At 37.4% G+C, this 24,366-nt stretch overlaps 1 long non-coding RNA gene across 4 annotated transcripts in view; it reads right to left on the bottom strand.

Moving 5' to 3' along the window:
* The window catches only part of LOC132680791 (uncharacterized), a 490,013-nt gene that overhangs the window by 388,043 nt on the left and 77,604 nt on the right, over positions 1 to 24,366 (bottom strand). The window contains exon 3 of one of the 4 annotated variants that reach the window (XR_013555044.1): positions 2,813 to 2,986. The exons of the other annotated variants lie outside the window; for them this stretch is intronic. This is a non-coding gene — a long non-coding RNA (uncharacterized LOC132680791). The remainder of the gene's footprint in view (positions 1 to 2,812; positions 2,987 to 24,366) is intronic. 4 annotated transcript variants of the gene reach the window in all.

Raw genomic sequence — 24,366 nt, 5'->3', positions numbered from 1 at the left:
ATTGCAAGGAAGCCAGATAATACTTAAGTTTATAATAAACCCAAATGATTATATCTCAAGGAAATTAGCAGTGCCATAATAGAAGTACAAATCTACACATCCTCAGCCAAAATAAAATGAATGCTCTTACAAATCGCCACTATGTGAACTCCTACATTTTCCTATTGATAAGCCTGTATATTTCAACATGTTTTCATTTGAATCATGATCTTTAGTTAAATGTGTATGGATATAGAGATATAGAGACGATTGCTTCCATGCTTTTCTTAAGTATAGTGAATAGAATTATCAGATTATCTTCAGCATTTTCTCAAGAGTAGTATCTCTTATATCCATTATTATAAGAATAGCTTTGAATCAAGCAAACATATCCACAGATGTTACTTTCAGACTTGTTATTTTTCTACAAAGTTCTAAGTTCAGATGTTTCTATGTGGGTAATTACCTACGAATGACTCAGTGATTCCTAAGTCTGGCACTGCAACTAAAATGTTCTCTTCTATCACTTCCAGTGGGTATCATATAACTCTTCAGACACTCCCACCGAAGAGTTGCTGAAATTACCTTCTACTTCATTTTAAATAAAAAAATAAATTGGTTATGTCAGATGTTACCATTAGGGAAGCATAATCTAGGGTGAGGTATTTACGAAATCTCTTTGGACTCCATCTTTGCAATGTTTCTGTAAAACATAAAATTTTCCCTAAAAAAAGTTTAATTTAAAAACAAGTATGAGCTATTGCATTGTAAAGGGGATGAAGCGATGGTAAACATTAAAATAAATAATCAGGTTCTGAAGGCAGAAAAAAGGGAATTCTATGGAGTAACTTTATGTTTTCTCATTAATTTGATTACCCCTTAACTATTTGTCTTCCTCTCCTTTTAGTTCTCTGAAATGTTGTTAATTAAAACAGTCAAGGAGCACTTGGGTGGCTCTGTTGATTAAGTGTCCAACTCTGAGTTTCGGCTCAGGTCACATACGTTAGGCTCTTTGCTGTGGGCACGGAGCCTGCTTGGGATTCTCTCTCTCCTCTCTCTCTGCCTCTCCCCCCACTTGTGCATGCTCTCTCTCCCTCTCAAAATAAATAAACGTTAAAAAAAAAAGAAACCGGAGTGCCTGGGTGGCTCAGTCGGTTAAGCGTCCGACTTCAGCTCAGGTCATGATCTCGCAGTCTGTGAGTTCAAGCCCCGTGTCGGGCTCTGTGCTGACAGCTGAGTTTGGAGCCTGCTTCGGATTCTGTGTCTCCCTCTTTCTCTGCCCCTCCCCGCTCATGCTCTGTCTCTCTCTCTCTCTCCCTCTCTCTCTCTCTCTCTCTGTTAAAAATAAATAAACATTAAAAAAAATTTTTAACAAAAAAAAGTCAAAATATCTGTAGGCCTACCAAATACCAAACGTATGCCCAAGTTTTCCTCCATAAGGATTACCTGTCATGACTGCTCTTCAATCACCTCACGGGAATTTTGATAAATCATTCAGCAGACACATATGTAGCACTCACTGTATCCCAGATAGCACAAGGGGCACTGGAGCTATGAAGATGTAAGGTGCCGTCCCTATGCCTGGAGAGCTAACACTGCAGTGGAGAGAGGTGTAGATGACACATAATGAGAAATTCTATCCCAGGGACACTGTATTCCTGGGGAGCGTTCAGGAAAGCTCCACTAAAGAATGTATCTTTTAACCTAATGGTCACAGATCTTATATGTGATAGCACTGTGTAGGGTACAAAACGGCCCCGTGTAATTTTTCTCATCCCCTTATCCCAGCCTCATGTGAAGCTAGACGGGCAGCTTTTTCATTCCCATGTTACTGATGAGAGTTACAGCCAGCTGCACCTGACACGCAGTTTAATTCATGTCCTGTGAGCTCCTGATTTGTGTGTGTTCTACTACTTCCTGCCTTTCTAGGTGGAGATCTTGCCAGACTCCTTCTATAAAGATTCCTTTCTTTCTTGATATGAACGTGAACGTCCAATGTGTTTCTTTTTCCTTTGGCCTTTCTTCTCTTACCACCTATTTCTCAAAACAAGGTTAATTAATGATAATAATTCTAGCTTTAAATCAAATCTCCCTTCGCAGGATAGAAAGTTTACTTTTGAAAATAAGGGATTTTCACTGAATCCAAAGTCCTAGAAGTACATTAGACATGTTTTGGAAGTTAATCTCTCTTCAAGCCATTCATTACTTTTTAGTGTATTGAAGAAGCTCACAACATGAAAAACATCCTGCATTATATGCTTCACACAACATATTTATTTGCCTCTTTTATGTGCCAAGTATTATACTGAGCCCCAGAGATGCAAAGATGAGTAAGAAATAGGATTTTCCCTATAGGAGGTCCTGGTCTAAGGCAGGTAAGGAAGATGGAAGGTGATAATGCATATGAGAATTGCTTTTCTATATCTATGCCCAAGACCTTAAGAGGACTTGCAAGGAGTCCCTAAAGCAGAGGGTTGGAGAACGGCATTCGAAGCTGAGTTAGAAGCAAAAGTTTGGAGTTGGGAGTGTAGCTGCTCAAGGAATTGGTAGTAATTTAGAAAGGCTAGGTACAGAGAGGGGTGAGGGAATGGAGAGAGATGAGGTTACAGGTAAGTGGCTTCGCGTGTCAGGCTGAGGATCACAGGCTTTTTTTCGGAAAATGGAGAGCCACAGAAGGATTTTAAGCAAGAAAGATGTGATGAGAGATAATGTGAAAGATCTAACAATTACTCTAGCTGCTGTGTAGACCATAGATACGAGCAGAGGAGACCTGGAATCAGAAATAAGTGAGACGGACATAACAACAGCCAGGAACACACTGATGAGAACTCACCTGTTTGACCAGGTAATGACAGCTAGTCTTGAGAAAAGTGGAAGGAGTGCAGGACGACGAAGGTGGCCAGTATGATTCAGTGGACAATTGGGTGTGAGTGAAATGAACATGGTGGTAGAGAGAAGAAGATCAAGGGGGTCTCGCAGGTTGCTGGCTTAGGTCCACTGAGGGAGGCTGTTCATGGAGAAGAAGAAACAGGAGATTGATTGCCAGGGGGTCAGACTCACTTTCGGAAGGGTGGGGGTGAGCACGTATGAGAAGATGAGGTGTGCAGTTCAGGACACGTCGAAGTAGATGCCTGCTCATCTGCTGCGGCTCTACGACTCAGGGGAAATGTCCACGACCGTATTTGGGACTCACTTGCTACCCTACCGCCCGCGTTTCTGAAAAATGGGTGTACCCTGAAGTCAAGGGCTCAGGTTTCAGAGAGGCAGGCTAGCGTTTGCATCACAGACTGACCCCTGATTATCAAAGCCAAGGCTTTCCCACCTGTTACCTATGCCATGAGACTGTTGCCAGAAGAAAACCATGGGCAAAATAAAAAGCACGGTATTTAGCACAGAAAAAGGAAAATAATTGTGCATTATCATGATCTCCCCAAAATTCTCCACGCAAGTCTTCTAAGGCATTTTATAAAGGCCCTTTTTTTTTTTTTCTAAGAGAGAAGGGTAAGTACCTCTCATTTCAATTATTTGATAATTTTGTATAATTATACTGTGGTTCCTCAAGATTTTTAAAAAGCAGACTTTACTGCTTTCTGGCTCAATATATGTTAAAATTACTTTTAAAATTTAATCTACAATAAAAAAGTTAATTCTATGTAAGCAAATGAAGGCCTCTCACTTTATAAAAAGTTAATATTTTGTGCTATTATGAACGATTATGGGTTTCACCACTTGTATATACTAATGATTAAGGTGACTGAGAAAAAATGTGGAAGTATCCCAGCTTTGAATTGCCTACTTGTAATTTTTGCTGGTAATTTCCCTCTTTTTAAAAAAGACAAAGATGATAGTCCAAAAATCTCAGCTGGACTTAATAAGCTCACACTCTAAAATATAACAGAGTAGAACCTCCTCCCATCCTACTTGAGAGCCTATCCTTAAGAATTCCCTTCCGTCATTCTTCCTACTAAAGGTCACTGGAAGGAAACGGGAAGGTCTAGTGGCTTTTTTTTTTTTTTAACCAACTTTCTGTTCTGCAATTTTAAAAGTCTGGATGCAGCACAATCAGAACTCTTCAACTACAGAACATAAATTTTTAGTACTTGTTGTTCTGGAATCCAACAGAAGAAATATTTGGCTTTTGCTTGGCCCCATCCCATTAGCATTAATAGGTTGTTTTCATTGGAGTTGTCTTCAAAAAAGATATGGATATGAGAAATGATATATTTAAACACCAGTTTTCATGCTAAGGTTGTGAAATGTAGCTTTTACAAATGAAATGGAATTAAATGGAATATAGTAAAGTAGAACAGAAAATACCAGACTGCACCCACTATAGAAAAGGTAAATACTGTTTTAGGAGACCTTTTATTTATACATCATATGAAGTACTGACATATATATATATATATATATATATAGGTATAGGGACAGATACAGATATATGAGTGTGTGCTTATTGGGTCACAATATATGTTAATTGCAGTTAAATGTTCGAAGGCCACCCATGTTTTGAATTATAGACCATAAAACAAGCAAACTAGAAAAGATATGATACTTCCCCCCAAAATTCTTTTCCTTGCAAAGTTATGCCCATCTTGCATGCAAAACCTGTCCCCAAATTCATTTTTAAAGTAGAAATATCCTCTGCTTAAATACAATGTTATATACTGTTATATACTATATATGTATACAATGTTATGTACATATATAATATACCCAATGCACATTAATGATATACACAATGTACATTGATGCTGAAGATGGTAATGGTAACCTCACTCTATATTACACTCTGCAAAAGGATTTCAAATCAATATCTAATTTTACTGCAAAACCAAAAGGAGAAGTAATAACAGCTCTGTTTGCACTGAAGCACAGAGAGGCCAAGTGATTTGCCTCAGGTAACTCAGTAGCAAAACTGCATGTATAAACCTGGTCACTTAAATTATAATCATGCTTTTTCACTGGATTATGTTGCTGCTTCACGCTACACAGCTGCAGTAAGTTTGCCACTGTTTATCTCATGTGTCTTTGTCATTTGTTTTGTGTTTAAAGCCATGTCTACAAAAGAGTCCAAAATATTTGGGAAAAGGCAAGAAGGAACACACAGAGATGACTTCATGATTTCGGAGTTTGTGAGTTGTCAACTGTATTTTCACCCAAGACTGAGGCTTTCACTGCAACCGGCTAGCAGCCAATCTGCTTTGTAGATGTCTTTTCATTCCAAAGACTATCACAGGGCCTGTGATGCAGCAGATCACTCAATTAACGTTGCTTCACTGGAAAGAAAATCGCAACTTGCCAGGTCATTTTTAATATGAGAATTCAGGCTTTAGGACACAGATTACAAATTAAAAGAGATGTGAGCTTGGGCAAGGGGTGAAGGGAAAAACAAGGAATCTTTTGAGGAAGTATGTACTATAGCCACAGAAAATGAGCAAGAGAGCTTCCCTCTGCTTTTCCATTCTCTGGAACAGAGACAAGGAACTATCTCACCAATGTATGTCTAAAACACCCTGGGTAGATAGTTTTTGATAACAGGTTTGAAAACAACTGATTTGATTACTTTAATGGGGTTGTATTTGTTACGTTAGAACATTATGTATTGCTTAGAGAATTGCCTGTTTTAGTAAAATTTTCTGTAAGGTTTTCCACAGAATTCACTTATTTGTTCAGTCTCTTCGGTCTGGAATTTTCCTCTTTTCATTCCTAACAATGCTTAGGGTTTTGTTTTCTTTATTTCTTCACCATTCTTGTATAGCAAATATATTTTACCAATAAATTTAAAGAACTACCTCTTGATTATTCTGTTATTTGTGGTGCTTTGTATTTCACTAACATAGGTCTATAATTTTCATTATTTTGATAAATTGGGGCTTACTCTATTAGATATTTCTTAGTTCTTAAATTCAAGAATAGCTATTAAATTTTGAAATGTTTTCTTCTTAATGTATGCTTTTTGAGGCTATAAATTAATCTGTAAGCACTCTCAGTTACATCCTATAGATTCTGACACTGCTGTTCCCTTCTAAACATCCACTGAAAGATGAACTATTTACAACTGTGTCTATTGGAGATTATATTACTGGTTTGGTTATTAATTCCATTTTACATAGCACTGTTACAAAACATGATCAATATAATACTTTTATTTGCGATTATTGAGCCCATTTTGCAGCTTACAAAGTGTCAATTTTTTTTTAAAGTTTCCATATATGTTTGAAATAATGTAAATTCTCTAACTTGAAAGTTCAGACTTCTGTAAATGTTCCTTGTAAATATCCATTTAAATTAGGGGCACCTGGGTGGCTCAGTCAGTTAAGCACCTGACTTTGGCTCAGGTCATGATCTCACAGCGCGTGAGTTCAAGCCCCACATGGGGCTCTGTGCTGACAGCTCAGAGCCTGGAGCCTGCTTCAAATTCTGTGTCTCCTCTCTCTGCTCCTCGCCTGCTCTCTCTCTCTCTCTCTCTCTCTCTCTCAAAAATAAATATTAAAAAATAAAATAAATATCCATTAAATTCAGCTAATTGTATAGTTCAAATTTTTGTCTTTTGCTCTCTGAAACAAAGTGTATACTTAATATTCCACTATAACTGAGAAAGCAAAAATTTCTCTTTGTGATACTAGTCGCGTGTACTTGATAGTTGTGTTTTCAGACACACGTACCTTCAGAATTGTTAGGGATTCCTTGTGAATGCTGTCTTTTAGCATTATATTGTGGTCTGCCTTATCCCTGGTAAGATTTTGTCTGTATTATAGAACAGAAATGTTGCTACATCAGATTTCTTTTGATTAGAATTTTCTCAGGAAATTTTTCCTCTTCCACTACATGCATTCGTTAAGCATATGCCCAGGGTTTTATGTACTTTTTTAAAAAATATTTTAAAATTTTCACAGAAAATTGGGAACTACAGTCCAAGGACATTTTTTTCTGAGTGATTTGAGAGTAAGCTGGAAACATCATGCCGCATAACTCTAGAATACTTTAGTGTGCAGTTCTCACAAACAGAGCACTTGCCTACATGAACACAATAGGACCTTAAAAATCAGGAAATGTATTGATACATTGATACATTACATCATTGATACAATTAATACATTGCTATAATCCACAGACCCCATTAAGATTTCAGCAGTTGCCTTAATAACATTCTCTATGGGATCATTATCCAACCCGGGGCCATACACTGCATCTAGCAATGTCTTTTTTTTCTCTTTTAATTGAAATACTTGACTCTCCTTGATATTTATGACCTCAACACTTTCAAAAATTAAAAATAATCATTTTGTAGAATGCCCTAAATTTTGGGTTTGTCTGATGTTTCCAGGTTACATGTTTTGGGCAGTAACAGTACAGAAGTGATGCAGTATGCTCCTTACCATCCTACTAGATGGCACATTGGTTCGATCTGCCCCTTGACAGAGGTGATGTTCCACAAGTCTCTCCACTCTAAAGCTTTTTCCCTTTGTAATAAACAAATCGTTGAGGCTAAGTCAATATTACATTCCTCGTCAACTTTTCACCCACTAGTTTTACCATCTGTTGATATTTTGTAACTGAACTGTCAGTATGATGGTTGCCAAATGATGACTCTTAATTCCATCATTCCACCTACATTTATTAGTGGACGTTCCATTGTAACAAAGAGTTTTCTCTTCTCCCCATTTATTTATGCATTTGTTTATTTAGATTTATATAGACAAATGGCTTCCTATTTTATTCCGTGGATTATAGTCCATTACTAGCATTCTTTCGATCCTCACGTCATTCCGATATTTGGCTCATGGGGGCTTCCTTACACTGCTTCTGTCTATATCATTTTCTGAGCAATTCCTCACTTTTTGACATAAGATTTTCCATGTTAATCTTGTACTTTGCTTGCCCCAGCCCTGGAAGCAAGCATTTCTCCAAGAAGCCTTTGTTCATTATAGGTAAGAATTATATTTAGAAACTGGTATCTGTATACTCATGACTATTGGTATTTCACCACTCGAGCCTCCCAGTAGACATAATTTGAGGAATATATGTAAGAATATCCATCTACATTTATATCTATTTTTCTATCCATCTCTATATGACACACCACATCTCCAACTCCAGTCCAATACCACAGGATTAATTCCAGCTTTTTCCCCTTCCATATCTGTAACCCCTACTCCCAGAGTGAGAAATCTGACTCCCATTGTATTGGTCTTTTTAGGATACTATAATATAGACTTGGGTGACTGAAACAACAGAAATTTATTTCTTACAGTTCTGAAAGCCAGAAGTTCAAGATCAAGGTTCCTGCTGAGAGCTCTCTTCCTGGCTTGTGGTAACTGTTACATAGCAATAGAAAGCTAATGAACCTTCCTAACACACTTACCACAGAATTAATTTCAAAGCAATTTCAATCGCCTCAGCTCTACTACACTTGTGCCTTCTGGATGGCCTTGCCTCCCACTTTCTGATAAGATGGCTGCCTGAATTTCTTCAAATCCCTTCCCCTCCACAAACATTTCTTTGTTATTACTTTGTCTTCACTTATTGTCCTTTCCTCCTTCCACCCATTAGAGAACAAAATGTCTCCTCAGTGCCGACTCTTACACGTACACCTTTATTCTCTTTTCTTCCTGTCTCCTCTAGACATTTTTCCTAGAAAAAAAAATCCTTATACTTTCAATGATGTATTTTCAACACAATCTCATCACTCATGTGTGCTCATGCTTATCTTTTACCTCTCTCCTCCTGGCTCAATCTGAAAATAGTGGTAGGCCTAAAAATTCTAAGCCCAGGTCTGCTACCCTTTCAAGCTATTATCAAGTCACTCCTTACTTTTACTTTCAATGACCAACTTTTTCTAAATACGCTGTACTTGTAATACTTGTAATACAAAGCCATTGTTAATCCCTTAAAATCTGGCTTCAGCCTTCATCAATCTGTGAAACTACTCTTTCAAAGATGACTTTAGTACAAGCTGCTAAATCTAATTTCCATCTTTCTCACCCTCTCAGTGACATCAAGGATTGTTGCCTAACTACTTTGGGCAACATGTTCTTCTTCTGTCCATGTGATCACTTCTTACATCTCTGTCTAGCTCCTGCCATTCCCTACCCCTAGATTTTGCACAAAGATGTACAGCTTTTGCTTTTCTGTCTGTGGAAAAAGAGGGCAGGGAAGGGAAAGGAAGAAAAGGGAAGGGGGGAGGGGGGGGAGGGAAGAGGAGAGGAAGGAAGGAAGGAAGGAAGAAAGCCAACAATGGCTTCAATTACAACCAAAATAAAATACTAATGCTTAACTTGCTTTCCAAAACTCTTCCTCTGTTGTGCCTATCATACCTGTCCAACATTATTGAAACCTAGTGAATGTGAACTATTTTCCAATTTCTGAACATTTCTTCAACTTTTAGTCTCTAAACTCAGTTTTCACTCCATACACCTTATAAACAGCTTAAAATTTTGTCACATACATAAAATGCTTTTCATCACTGTAAATGTTCAAGTCCTATATATCTTTCAATAATAATAATAATAATGTAATGATTATCAACACTTACAACAAACATATGAGATATTGCCCTAAGCACTGTGTATTTATTAATTCATTTAATCTCCAAAACAACCCCATGACCCAGCTCACATGCTGCCTCCCTGATGAAGTCCTTCACATACACACCGTGTACTGTGGAAGATAATTTTTTTTCCATTCTGAAGTCTCAACTTCTTTAAATGTTCTACTTTTTATAGTTCTAGGTGCTTTATCTCATAGTGATATGGCTTTATCTTATTTATGCTTACTCAGCAATTAGGTCTTGAGAGCAGGAGTCTTGCTAACCCTTTCTGCACGATTAAATCACACCTTTTTTTTTTTTGGCCAAAGCTCTAAAATCACCTCTTTTAATAAAGAAATCTCCTGATCCCAGAACTCTGTATTAGGTGTTCCCCATTGTGCCCCCATGGGTCTCTGCATTTTTATCATCTGTTTTCAATCTTTGTCCAATTGCCTCTCCACTTACGCGTGTCCCCTTGAGGCAAGCACAAGGTATTTTTCCTTTCTTATCCATAGCATTTGTCACAATACACTGCAGAGTAGGTACTCCATATATGTTTGTGGGATGAATAAATGATTATCCCAAGCAAGACCACCTGATCTCCCAAGTCACAGGAGGTCGAACCTGAAAGGAGATGGTAACTATTGGAGAAAATACATTAGGTTACTGAGGAAGAAACAGTGAAATTGTTAGCATACGATATAGTACACAATCATCAATTTTGAGCCTAAATCAGTATGAAAATATTAAATATAATGGAGGCCCCGTGTCTCCAAACACAAAAATTATTTCAAGATGGATCCTAAACCCAAACATAAAAGCTAAAACCATAAAGCTTTTAGAAAGAAACGTAAGAGACTCTCCTGTGAGCTGGGGCTTGGTCTACAAGTTTCTAGGCCATAGAAAACAAGAACCCTTTATGTAAAAACAAAAAACAAAAAACAATAAACTTGACTTTATATTTTAAAATGACTACTTATTGGGGTGTTTGGGTGGCTCAGCAGGTTAAGCATCTGACTCTGGATTTCGGCTCAGGTCATGATCTCATGGTTTGTGAGACAGAGCCCCACATTGGGCTCTGCCCTCACAGCCTGAGCCTGCTTGGGATTCTCTCTCTGCCCCTTCCCTGCAAACATACGCTGTCTCTCTCTCTCTTTAAACAAATAAACTTAAGAAAATAAAAAGAGATAAAAAAGATCAAATGACTCCTCATTAGAATATATTGTTAAGGAAATGTGTAGGTGAACCACAAATGAAGAAAATACCTGACAAAGCACTATCTACAGTATCATTACCTAACTCTTCCAGCTCAAAAATAAACACACAACTCAAAATAACAACAAAAAAATGGCCAACAAGCCCATGAAATCTGCTCAACATTGTCAGTCATTATGAATATGCTAATTAAAATAAAAATAGCACCACACACTTAGGAGAGTGATTAAAATGAAAGGCTCTAACACCAGCAGGTGTTATCAGAGTACCCGGGCTGCTCAAGTCTTCTGGAGGCATTAGCAAACAGTACAACCACTCTGGATAAGGTATGACAGTTTCTCATAAAACCCAATAACACAGCAATTCCATTCCTAGGTATTTACCTAAAGGAAATGAAAACATAAATTCACCAAAAAATTTAAAATACAGAAGCTTTATTAATAATGGCCCAAAACAGCAAAAAGCTGTGTGTCCACCAACACAAGAATGGATTAAAAAACAAAAACAAAAAACAAAAACAAAACAAAACAAAATGGTATCTTGAGCAGTAAAAAAAAAAAAAAGAACAAATGCTGATGGATTAAACTAAAATATACCACGCTGATAGAAAGAGAAAGAAAGTCGTATATAAAAGACAACATTCCATTTGATTCCATTTACATGGAAATTATAGAATCACAAAATTAGAATGGCAGAAAGAATGTCAGTGGCTGCCTCTAAGGTGGGAGTGAAGATTGACTAGAAACTGCCGTGAGGAAAATTTCTGGCTGATGATAATATTCTGTGTCTGGAAATGGATTTGGATTCTAAATGCATGTGCATTTGTGAAACCCCAGCAAACATACACTAATAATAGTGTATTTCACTGTATATAAATTATTCATCAAAAGTAAAAGCTAGTAAAGTCTGCTACAAATAAGTCTATTACTACGAAGTATCAAACTCTAGTTAAGAATGCTAGAATATTTATGAGGAAATATATGTGCAATTCACTTTGAAATGCATCCAACATAAGTTAGATGAAAAGGTACAGATATGGATACATTTGTGTTACAAAAGTATAGTAAAACATTAATGACAGACTATGTGGTAAGTTCATAAGCGCTCAATGTAAAAGTCTTTCAATTTTACTGTTGGTAAAAATACAGTGGGCCATCAAAAGTACTGTGCTGTGGGGAGACTCCTAAAAGGAGTCTTTCAGGACTTACACACCTTTAAGGACTGTTTTGAAATGTCTGCCGTAGTCAAAAAAGGAAAATCTAAAAATAAAGAAAAGCACCATCATATTTACATAACTAATTTATCTGTGAAGTGGAAATAATAGTACAAAACATTATATTCTGAAAATTCAGAAGCATGGTTGACTAATAAGATGTCTCTTTATTCATTTAGAGAAGATGAGAGGCAATTATTCCAAACTGAACTTCGAACTGTTCAATTATTTGGAGCCAAGGGCTCCAGGAGGAGGGGGGAAAAGGAAGGAAAAAGTAGCTTTCGCTAGTTCTTAGCTTTTTCTTTTAATGGTTTTAACCTCTTACTAAACTTGTTACGTGTTTCTACACACATTAATACTTGTGTTTTTCTAAAATTCCACTTAAAACTAGATAGAAAGTACATCCCTCAAACAGAAAGCCAGTCATTTATTTCTTACAATTCCTTTCTTTTCCATCTGCGTCCGCTCGTACCATTTCCTTACCCCTTTTTCTGTAGCCTATTCAATTTCATCCAGTTATTCCTTGTTTTTGGAACATTTTCTTTGTGTGAAGACTAAATCCCCATTTCCTCCTTTTTGATCTCCAGTTAGTCTTGATTACAAACCTAACTGAATTATGGTCAGTATTACTAAGCTCCTTCCTCCACCCACTCACCTTATTAGACCAGTCACATCATCTCCTTTTAAAAAAGTTTTTACAATGGCCCACTTCTCATGATGACTTTAGCATGGATTAAAAAGAAAATCCATCATATAATATCGATCTTCCCAGAGTAAACAGATGCTAAGAGAGGAAACCCAGGGATTCCTAAAAAGTTTTGGTAGTTTGGGGCTTAGTTAAATATCTAAAACACTCTAGAATAGCATTCAAAAAGAGTTAGAACTCTTGTTCTCTTCTTACAGAAAGGGACTGGCCAGTGGTTGGTCAAATAAGATAATATTAAGCCTTAATTACTCTCTGATTCAAAAGTAATTCTCTAATTGGTAATAATATTATTTAATATCTTTAAGCTTCAGGAAACACAGATAAATAGAAGGGTGTTGACTCTTCCAATCTTGGTTAGCCAAAAGCCCATTCCTGAAATCCCTTTTCCTATATCCATCTAGAGAAGTTTTATAAATAGTAAAGGTGCCTGCAGTGAAATAATATTACATTTTTTACTTTAGCTGTTATATAAAAACAGGAAACCATAAACGTTAAAGTGAAACAGAGTGACCATCTATTCTTGCATTTTCTAAGTAGCTTGGTGAAGACTCTTGTTCTAAGGGATGTTATTCAGTGTGGCTCCCCAAGTAAGTTAGGTAAGTTAGGTGGGAGATGGTAGATTCTATTAGGTTCAAGCCATGTTAGTCGCAAAGAGGTGAGGTGATCAGCCTAGATTATGAGTAGCAAATTAGGGCCCCAACATAGGTCTAATCCCAAGCACAGAGCTATTTACAGGACAGCCTAATACATCCCATTAATTTAATAATACGTTCACTATAATACCCATAAAGGTTTGTGGAATATATCCTGCTAACACATCTGACATCCTTTTTTCTGAGAACAAATCAGATATTTTATCTTTTAGGGTCTTCTGGTGCTCATCTACCAAAACATGGACACTTTCAGGAAAATGTTAACACAAAGACTGTATTTTCCCAGTGTTCTCTCCTCCTATCAAAACCCAAACCAAACAAAAAAGCTCAAGTAAAGCATCACAAAAAGCTGGTGCAAGTAGAAAAGAACCTACTTTTGGGGCTCCTGGGTGGCTCAGTTGGTTGAGGGTCCGACTTTGGCTCGGGTCATGATCTCATGGTCCGTGAGTTCAAGCCCCGCGTCGGGCTCTGTGCTGACAGCTCAGAGCCTGGAACCTGCTTTGGATTCTGTGTCTCCCTCTCTCTGCCCATCCTCCACTTGCTTGTGCTCTTTCTCTCTCTCTCTTTCTCTCTCAAAAATAAATATTTAAAAAATTTTTTAAAGAAGATCCTACTTTTGTCAAAAATAAAAATTTTAATTAGAATTAAGCCTTCTTAATAATAAGTCAGAATAAAGACTGACTAAAAGGTAACAGTTGGTGTAATTTCTCCACTTCCGTGTCATATGAAAAATAATCTGGTTATTTTCTTAATAAGTGACCAACAAAAAGATCACACTTCAGCTATGTCTCCAATGAAGATCTGCACAGGTAAATCCAAAAAGTGTTGCCCACGTCAGGCTGGCAGATGTCATTCCTAAAGAGCTCAAGGAGGCAAAGCCAAACCAGTGGGAGTAGATGAAGCAAGGAGTATACAGAATAACTACTTTAAAAGGTTCTCTAGTCCATGTCTTCTGATGGTGAAATGAATAGCATTTCTCAAATTATTTTATTAAGAGACATTTTCATAGTCTAGATCATTTCAACTCTTTAGCAAGTAAATTATTAGCGGAAAAGATTACTCTCCCAAAGATATTACTAGAATAAACTCTCATTTATTTATTCTGGTCCCCTTTCTAATCTCTGAAAGTTGACTTCCAATATCGGCCCAATGCCTCAAGCACCAAGAGTAAACAGCACAATCCCTTTTTCATGACTCAAATGAATTCAGTTTCTTCTGACTCTAAAAATGATTCAAGGGGCACCTGAGTGGCTCAGTTAGTTAAGTTTCTGACTCTTGATTTCAGTTCAGGTCATGATCTCACAGTTCTTGGGTTCAAGCCCCATGTCAGGCTCTCCACTGACAGCACAGAGCCTGCTTAGGGATTCTCTGTCTTCCTCTCTCTCTCCACCCCTCCCCTGCTTGTGCTCTCTCTCCCTCAAAATAAGTAAACATTTAAAAACATAAAAATGATTCAGTAACAGCCTATCATTTGATCCAAAGTGGATGCTGTGCCGTTGCAAAGCTAATTGAAAAAATAAGAAAGAAGATACAGGTATTCCCCTCTTATTGTTATTCTGCTTTTTAAAAAGTAATGCTCAAGTCCATATTTACTCCTGTGATATGGTCCTCCAGGTAACCAACTAAAGTTAAGATTTTTGCTTAATCAACCAGCCTAATTAAGGCTTCTGTTCTGATCTTTGGATGACAAGGCAGAGTGTGGCTTCAATCAAATTGCTGGTTGACTCTTCCATGGGCCTAAATCATACCCAGTAATGTAATCAAACCAGTTTGGCTAAATTACACACCATATATCAGGAAATGGCTTTTCTAGGTCACTAGCCTACACACAATCTGGCATTAAAGTATAGCAGATAAAAAGAAATGTTTTAACATTTCCAAGAAACTCACATGCATTACTTAAGGTTTTAACTAATAAGAAACTATTAGAAGAAAAAAAGAGACACATGAAAGCATAACAACATTGTGTCCATCCCAAATGTCATTAGCTACAATCTTTAATCAGGCGCTCACTCCAGTTACTGGGCGGTATTGCCAACCTCCCAGAGGGAAGTCAGCCGCAGACCAAGAATGAGAAAACCAATTTGGAAAAAAAAAAAAAAAAAAAAAAAAAGAAGAAAAAAAAAAAAGAACCTGAATGATAACTGAGCCCAGATGGGGAGAAGAAAGGTTAACTCTGAAACTGGTCTTATTTAAAGGCCACCAGTAAATTTAAGCCACAGAAAAACTTGCCTAAACAGGGAAAATACTGTTTTCTTCCCTACAGTAAAAAAGGGAAATGAACATACTCAGTTTGACCCACCAGCAGTCTTTCCCCAAGTTTTAGTGTGGAACATAAGGCCCATGAGCAGGAGTTACAGGCTAAATACTGCAGTGGGGCAGTGTAGGAAAGAAGCAGCTGTTTCTTATTATTTGCGTGTATTTCTCTTATGGGTAAAAACGTGGGCGGAGTGCCATGATGTACTGCTGTGCAGACCTCCCAAAATGGCAAGGGCAGAGCCCTGGCTTTCCTCTGCTACCACCAAGCATGTGACCAACAAGAGATCTAGCCAAAGAAACTGCACTAGAAAACAGACCTATTGCACAGCCAGGGGTGTGCAGCTCTATAAAAGAAAAAATGAATTGAGGGACAGCTTTTAACAAGCACATGTAAAAATCTGATTGCAAATAATACCAAGAGGACTTGGACCTCAATATAATCAAACATGAGACATCAGTAAGTCTTTAGAAGCCTCTGTTACTTAAATTTTTAAATGACATGAGCTCTGACAAAATGGACGCTACCAAAACCATCATTTGGCAGAGAGGGCAGAAGAGAGAAATACCCAAACCGCTCTCCCATCCTCCCACAGGTCTCCTACAAAGGTCGCCCTCTGCACACACCCACAGGCACAGAGACACAGGGCAGGGAAGGCCTGAGAATGAATCTAGAGGGGAAATGAAGAATATTCTGTGTGCTCCTGCAGGCTCTTTTCTCAACATGGCTTTGAGAATGAGCCCTTTTCAAACCTAGGTCAGAAGTGTCAACCATTCTTCTGCTTGAAACCCTTCAGTGACTTCTCACGACATCAAGAGGAAAGCTAAAATCTTCACAAGGTCTGCCCTCATCTCTACTGGGCCTTTGCTCAAAGGTCCCCTTTCAGCATGGCACATCATGATCGCCCTATTTAATATTCAGCCCCCATCCTGGACAATCCGCTCTGCTTCATGATTTATTGTTCTCGAGAACACTCACGAGTAGCCCACTGAATGTTTTACCTTTTTTGTTTACTGTCTGTCTTTTCCTTACTAACATAAAAACTCCAGAAGTACATTCTCTTGGTTTTGTTCTCAGATGTAATCCCAGAACACCAAAAACAATGCCTGGCGCATGGTAGCCTTTTAATATTTATTTGTTGAATGAATAAATGAAACAATACAGTAATGAACATTTAAGATATTTAATTTTAACATGCTTTTTGATCAAGTATTATTCATTAAAGGACTATAATCAGTATCTCCTATAAATTGACTTAATAAGTTCTTTCAAACTTTTATTATGTGATTGATTACATTTAATTTAGGTTAAGGGATAAAACCAATTCTCAACACCCTTCACATTATCAAGCAGCATTAAAACTGAACAAATTGCTTTAGACAAGAGAAAATGACATCTCTTTGATTTTAGGAACCAACTTTCCCCCTTTTTAATGTGGAGTTGCAAAGGTCACCATGATTGACCTACTAATTACCAAATCCCACAAACACTCCTCAGTATTTATCTTTCCGGACTTCTCTGAGTTATCTGACACGCTTAAGCATCTTGTCCTTCAAAACATTACTCAGCGATTTGATAATTATGGTATACGAAATAGGTGGGACACTGTTTCTTTAGTAAAATTATATCTACTTTGTTAATCTTTTTGTAACTATTAAAGTAGTAAAAGCTACAACTTAAAAATAGAATGTAAAGTGTCATTGTCTAACAATATAGGGAGTACCTGCTCGTTGTAGAAAATATATCAGAAAAATAAAGAAGATTCAAATCCCGCCACTAGAAATAAGCAATTTAAGAGCTTGATGTATATTATAATATTTATAAAACAACTTTCACTTTAAAATATTATATTCATTATTTTTAAGATATACACATAACCACCTATATTGTATTTTAATGTAATGTATCAAATATTTAAACTATGCATCATTATGTATTTGTATTATTTCTATTTCCTCTAGTATATCTAATTAAGTTTCTTGAGTATATGTTTTTGTATAATTAACCTACTATATCTTCAAGAATAACTCTTGGAAAGTGAATCACTGGGTTACAACATCTGCAAAAAGGAAGAATATTGACTGACTTTTCAATACATATTGTTCTTTTACTTATGTATTTAAGTTGTGTTCTTTTACTTATGTAATAAGTAATGTTTTTTACTTATGTTTTTATTTATTGCTTTGGTTTTTGAATGTCGTTTTGGCTAGAATCTCCAGAACAACAACTTAGTGAGGAGATATCTTGCTTTATTCCTGACTTTGTGAGAAATCCCTCTTGATGCTATTTCTTTATACATGTTTGTTCATGTTCGAGAGAGCGTGATCAGGGGAGGGGCAGAGAGAGGGAGACAGGATGTGAAATAGGCTCTGCGTTGACAGCAGCAAGCCCGATACGGGGCTCAAACTCACGAACTGTGAGATCGTGACTTGAGCTGAAGTCAGATGCTTAACCCAGTTGAGCGACCCAGGCACCCAATACTAATTTTAAATAGCTTTCTCAAACTTAGGAACAGATAGTAAATGTACTGAACACACAACTATTAAAGTGAATATTTTTCTTTTTTTTAAATTTATTTTAATGTTTATTTTTGAGAGACAGAGACAGAGTGGGAGTGGGGGAGGGGCAGAGAGAGACACACACACAAAATCCGAATCAGGCTCCAGGCTCTGAACTGTCAGCACAGAGCCTGACACATGGCTTGAACTCATGAACCATGACATCATGACCTGAGCCGAAGTTGGACACTTAACCAACTGAGCCACCCAGGTGCTCCAAAAGTGAGTCTTTTTCTAAACAGAAATTGCAAACTGTTGACCTCTTTGATGAATATAACATACCATTTGGATCTACTTGCCATAAATACTTTCACATTTGAAATGAATTTAAATTTTCATGTCTTGGAAAATCAAAAGACCAAGCCACACTCGTCTGCATCCTTGGGGGACAAAAATAACTCGAACTGTATAGCTACTTACTCTTTAGATAGAACACAAACATTCTAGCTGATGCTGGTCCTCACAATTCATATACTATATGCATATATACTTGCACTCAAATTATTTCACTCATACATATTTCCTGCCTGATATAGATAGGCATTGGATTTTTGGTCCCTCTTCCAAAATGTACATTATAAAGACTCCACAGAAATCTATTATCTCAAGGGACCATACTTTCTTTAACCAATGATCTATTTCTCAACATTTTTCCATCATTTCAATTTTAAATGTATTCTTATGTATAACACTGACTCTTTGCTTAGAAGAAAAATTTCAGGTGTAGATTTATTGGTATGTCTATTATGAAAGCTTTAGGTAAGCCTTGCCTACACATAAATTTATGGGTAAAGGACCTTGGTTGGTCTGGCTTAAGACAGATGCCCATCCATCACTGTTCCAGTTAACTGTACATAATTCAAACACCGCTGGAAGAAAACTCTGAGGGGAGTTTGAGAATAGGAATGAAGGCAACCAAAACAGTTTCTCCCATATGAGATCGACCAGGTTTCTGCGGTATCAAATGCCATTTGAATTTCTCCTTTTTAGAATTGCCAGTTTGGGGGTGGCTGGGTGGCTCAGACTCTTGACTCTGGCTCAGGTTATGATCTCCCAGTTCCTGAGTTCGAACCCACATCTGTCAGTGCAGAGCCTGCTTGCGATTCTCTCTCTCCCTCTCTCTCTCCCCCTCCTTCCCTCTCTCTCTCTCTCTCTCCCTCCCTCTCTCAAAAATAAACATTAAAAGAAAGAATTGTTGGCTTGTGTAATTCTTTGCCCATTTTACAAATGGTGTGTTCATCTATTTCTTATAAACTCGAAAGTGCCATTTATTTATTAAATACATTATCTCCTTTCCACAAATATTACAAATTCTGCACTGGCTGTCACATACATTTTCACTTGTTTACAGTAATCACTGCTGCTTCCCTTCCCCCTCCTCTGCAGGGTTCCTGTGAGGATTAAATAAATTTTTACATGTAGAGAACAATACTTGCAGCAAAGAAATACTTGGAATAATAAACAATAGCCAATACCTTTTGTTTTTATGCTAAAAAGGGCCTTCGACCTCAAACATTTTTAAAATTTTCATTTAGATTATCTTCTCATCATTTAATTTTTTCATATTTTCTATTCATTTCTTCAACTCATGTCTAATTATTCTGGCATACAGTACGAGAGAGAGATTTCATATCACTTTGTACAGTTATCAAATGTCCCAGCATTATTTACAGGATAATTATTCCTGCTCCACTGATCTGGAATACCGTCAATTTAACATTATAATTTATTAAATATATCTGAGTCTGTCTAGGGACAATTAATTAGATTCCATTTTTTGATGTTACCCTATTATAAAACAACAGATAGAAGTATTTTCCTAAGTATTCTTTGTCATCTCATACACCAAGTTTTCCCTCATTTTTCTTCTAATTCTCTGCTGACTATTCTAAATTTACTTATTTGAGAGAGAGAGTGTGAGTGAGGGAGGGGCAGAGAGAGATGGAGAGAGAGAGAATCCCAAGCAGGCTCTGAGCTGTCAGTGCAGAGCCCAAGGTGGGGCTCAGTCCCATGAACTGCGAGATCGTGGCCTGAGCCAAAACCAAGAGTCAGACGCTTAACTGACTGAGCCACCCAAGCACCCCTCTCTGTTGACTATTCTTAATTTTTTTTTCCACACTATCATCACTTTATCAAGTTATCTTTCTTCTGCCCCCAAATATACCTAAGATATTTTATTACATAAAACCTATTCTGAATATTTTATGTCCTTATGATATTGTGTTTTCATCCAAAAACACATTTTACTTATTGAAATTTTCTTTTTCTATGTTTATGACTACAATTTCCTCTAGGGGAAAAACAGTCTCTCCTTTTTTCCATCCTCCTAATCTCACCTGAGTGGTTCCCATTTGCAGATTCTAACCCAAACCCCTAGGAAGAAGAGGTTCTGGGATTTGTAGTTGCCAACTTCTCTTTGGAAAATGCAAAGGAAATCTCAGAAGGAAGCCAGGGTAGTAACAAAATTTAGCACATAAGCCATCCCTCTGTGATTCTTTTTTTTAAATTTTTATTTATTTTTTTTAATTTACATCAAAGTTAGTTAGCTTACAGAGCAACAGTGCTTTCAGGAGTAGATTCCCTAGTGCCCCTTACCCATTTAGCCCATCCCCCCTCCCACAAGCCCTCCAGTAACCCTCTGTGTGTTCTCCATATTTAAGAGTCTCTTATGTTTTGTCCTCCTCCCTGTTTTTATATTACTTTTGCTTCCCTTCCATTCTCTTCATCTATTTTGTATCTTAAAGTCCTCATGTAAGTGAAGTCATATGGTATTTGTCTGTCTCTGGCTAATTTTGCTTACCATAATACCCTCTAATTCCATCCATGTAGTTGTAAATGGCAAGATTTCATTCTTTTCGATTGACAAGTAATACTCCACTGTGTCTGTGTGTATACATATACATGCACACACACATGTGCGCGGGCACACACACACACAAACATCTTCTTTATCCATTCATCCATCGATGGACATTTGGGCTCTTTCCATACTTTGGCTATTGTTGATAGTGTTGCTATAAACATTGGGGTGCATATACCCCTTTGAAACAGCACACCTGTGTCCCTTGGATAAATACCTAGTAGCACAATTGCTGGGTCATAGGGTAGTTCTATTTTTAATTTTCTGAGAAACCTCCAGACTGTTTTCCAGAGTGGCTGCACCAGTTTGCATTCCCACCCACAGTGCAAAAGGGATCCTCTTTCTCCGCATCCTCACCGACATCTGTTGTTGCCTGAGTTGTTAATGTTAGCCATTCTGAAAGGTGTGAGGTGGTATTTCATTGTGGTTTTGATTTGTATTTCCCTGATGATGAGTGATGTTGAACATTTTTTCATGTGTCGGTTGGCCATCTGTATGTCTTCTTTGGAGAAGTGTCTATTCATGTCTTTTGCCCATTTCTTCACTGGATTATTTATTTTTTGGGTATTGAGTTTGATAAGTTCTTTATAGATTTTGAATACTCAACCTTTATCTGACATGTTGTTCGCAAATATCTTCTCCCATTCCATTGGTTACCTTTTAGTTTTGCTGATTGTTTCCTTCACTGTGCAGAAGCTTTTTATTTTGATGAGGTACCAATAGTTCATTTTTGCTTTTGTTTCCCTTGCCTCTGGAGATGTTTTGAGTAAGAAGTTGCTGTGGCAAAGGTCAAAGAGGTTTTGGCTTGCTTTCTCCTCGAGGATTTTGATGACTTCCTGTTTTATATTTGGGTCTTTCATCCATTTTGATTTTACTTTTGTGTATGGTATAAGAAAGTGGTCCAGGTTCATTTTTCTGCATGTCACTGTCCAGTTTTCCCAGCACCACTTGCTGAGGAGACTGTCTTTATTCCATTGGATATTCTTTCCTGTTTTGTCAAAGATTGGTTGGCCATACATTTGTGGGTCCATTTCTGGGTTCTCTATTCTGTTCCATTGATCTGAGTGTCTGTTTTTATGCCAGTACCATACTGTCTTGATGATTACAGCTTTGTAATACATCTTGAAGTCCGGGAGTGTGATGCCTCCAGCTTCAGTTTTCTTTTTCAAGACTGCTTTGGTTATTCGGGGTCTTTTCTGGTTCCATGCAAATTTTAGGACTGTCTGTTCTAGCTCTGTGAAGAATGCTGGTATTATTTTGATAGGTATTGCATTGAATATGTAGGTTGCTTTGGGTAGTATTGACATTTTAACAATATTCTTCCTATCCTGGAGCATGGAATATTTTTCAATTTTTGTGTGTCTTCTTCAATTTCTTTCTTAGGCTTTCTGTAGTTTTCAGTGTGTAGATTTTTCACCTCTTTGGTGAGATTTATTCCTAGGTATTTTATGATTTTTGGTGCAATTGTAAAAGGGATCGATTCCTTGATTTCTCTTTCTGTTACTTCATTGCTGGTGTATAGGAATACAACCGATTTCTGTGCATTGATTTTATATCCTGCCACTTTGCTGAATTCATAGATCAGTTCTAGCAGTTTCTGGGTGGAATCTTTTGGATTTTCCATATAAGTATCACATCATCTGTGAAGAATGAAAGTTTCACCTCCTCCTGGCCAATTTGGATGCCGTTCCTTTGTGTTATCTGATTGCTGAGGCTAAGACTTCCAATACCAAGTTGAATAACAGTGGCAAGAGTGGACATCCCTGTCTTGTCCCTGACCTTAGGGGGAAAGCTCTCAGTTTTTCCCCATTGAGGATGATATTAGCGTTGGGTCTTTCATACATGGCTTTTATGATATCGAGGTATGATCCTTCTATCCCTACTTTCTTGAGGGTTTTTATCAAGAAAGGATGCTGTGTTTTGTCAAATGCTTTCTCTGCATCTATTGAGAGGATCATGTTCTTGCCCTTTCTTTTATTGATGTGATGGATCACGTTCATTGTTTTGTGGATATTGAACAAGCCCTGCATCCCAGGTATAAATCCCACTTGATCATGGTGAATAATTTTTTTAATGTATTGTTGGATCCAGTTGGCGAATATCTTGTTGAGGATTTTTGCATCCATGTTCATCAGGGAAACTGGTCTATAGTTTTCCTTTTTAGAGGGGTCTCTGTCTGGTTTTGGAATCAAGGTAATGCTGGCTTCATAGAAAGAGTTTGGAAGTTTTCCTTCCATTTCTATTTTTTGGAACAGTTTCAAGAGAATAGGTGTTAACCCTTCCTTAAATGTTTGGTAGAATTCCCCTGGAAAGCCATCTGGCCCTGGACTCTTGTTTTTTGGCAGATTTTTGATTACTAATTCGATTTCCTTACTGGTTATGGGTCTGTTCAAATTTTCTATTTCTTCCTGTTTCAGTTTTGGTAGTTTATATGTTTCTAGGAATTTGTCCATTTCTTCCAGATTGCCCATTTTATTGGCCTATACTTGCTCATAATATTCTCTTATTATTGTTCTTATTTCTGCTGTGTTGGTTGTGATCTGTCCTCTTTCACTCTTACTTTACTTATTTGGGTCCTTTCCTTTTTCTTTTTGATCAAACTTGCCAGTGGTTTATCAATTTTGTTAATTCTTTCAAAGAACCAGCTTCTGGTTTCACTGATCTTTTCTACTGGGTTTTTTTTGTTTGTTTGTTTGTTTGTTTGTTTTTGGTTTTTTGTTTGTTCGTTTGTTTCAGTAGCATTGATTTCTGCTCTAATATTTGTTATTTCCTGTCTTCTGCTGGTTTGGGGTTTTATATGCTGTTCTTTTTCCAGCTCCTTAAGGTGTAAGGTTAGGTTGTGTATCTGAGACCTTCCTTCCTTCTTTAGGAAGGCCTGGATTGCTATATACTTTCCTCTTATGACCGCCTGTGCTGCGTTCCAGAGGTCTTGGGCTGTAGTGTCGTCATTTTCATTGGCTTCCAGGTACTTTTTAATTTCCTCTTTAACTTCTTGGTTAGCCCATTCAATCTTTAGTAGGATGTGCTTTAGTCTCCAAGTATTTACTATCTTTCCAAATTTTTTCTTGTGGTTGATTTCAAGTTGCATAGCATTGTGGTCTGAAAATATGCACGGTATGACCTCGATCTTTCTGTACTTGTTGAGGGCTGACTTGTGTCCCAGTATGTGATCTATTCTGGAGACTGTTCCATGTGCACTAGAGGAGAATGTGTATTCTGCTGCTTCCTTTGTGATTCTTGATTTAGAGAACTAAGTCAATTATTTCCCCGAGCGTGAAGTCTGTTCACTGTTGGTTTGATATAGAGATGATTACATTAGAAAAGCCTCATTCTAATCTTCACTTTGCTCAGATACTTTTAAAAAGTCGGGGAGGTGCCTGAGTGGCTCAGTTG

This window comes from Panthera onca, chromosome A1, assembly GCF_046562875.1.
Source record: "Panthera onca isolate mPanOnc1 chromosome A1, mPanOnc1 haplotype 2, whole genome shotgun sequence".
In the NCBI taxonomy this organism is placed as follows: domain Eukaryota; kingdom Metazoa; phylum Chordata; class Mammalia; order Carnivora; family Felidae; genus Panthera; species Panthera onca.
The sequence above is the reverse complement of the archived record's forward strand: the minus strand, read 5'-3'. Positions and strand labels throughout refer to the sequence as shown.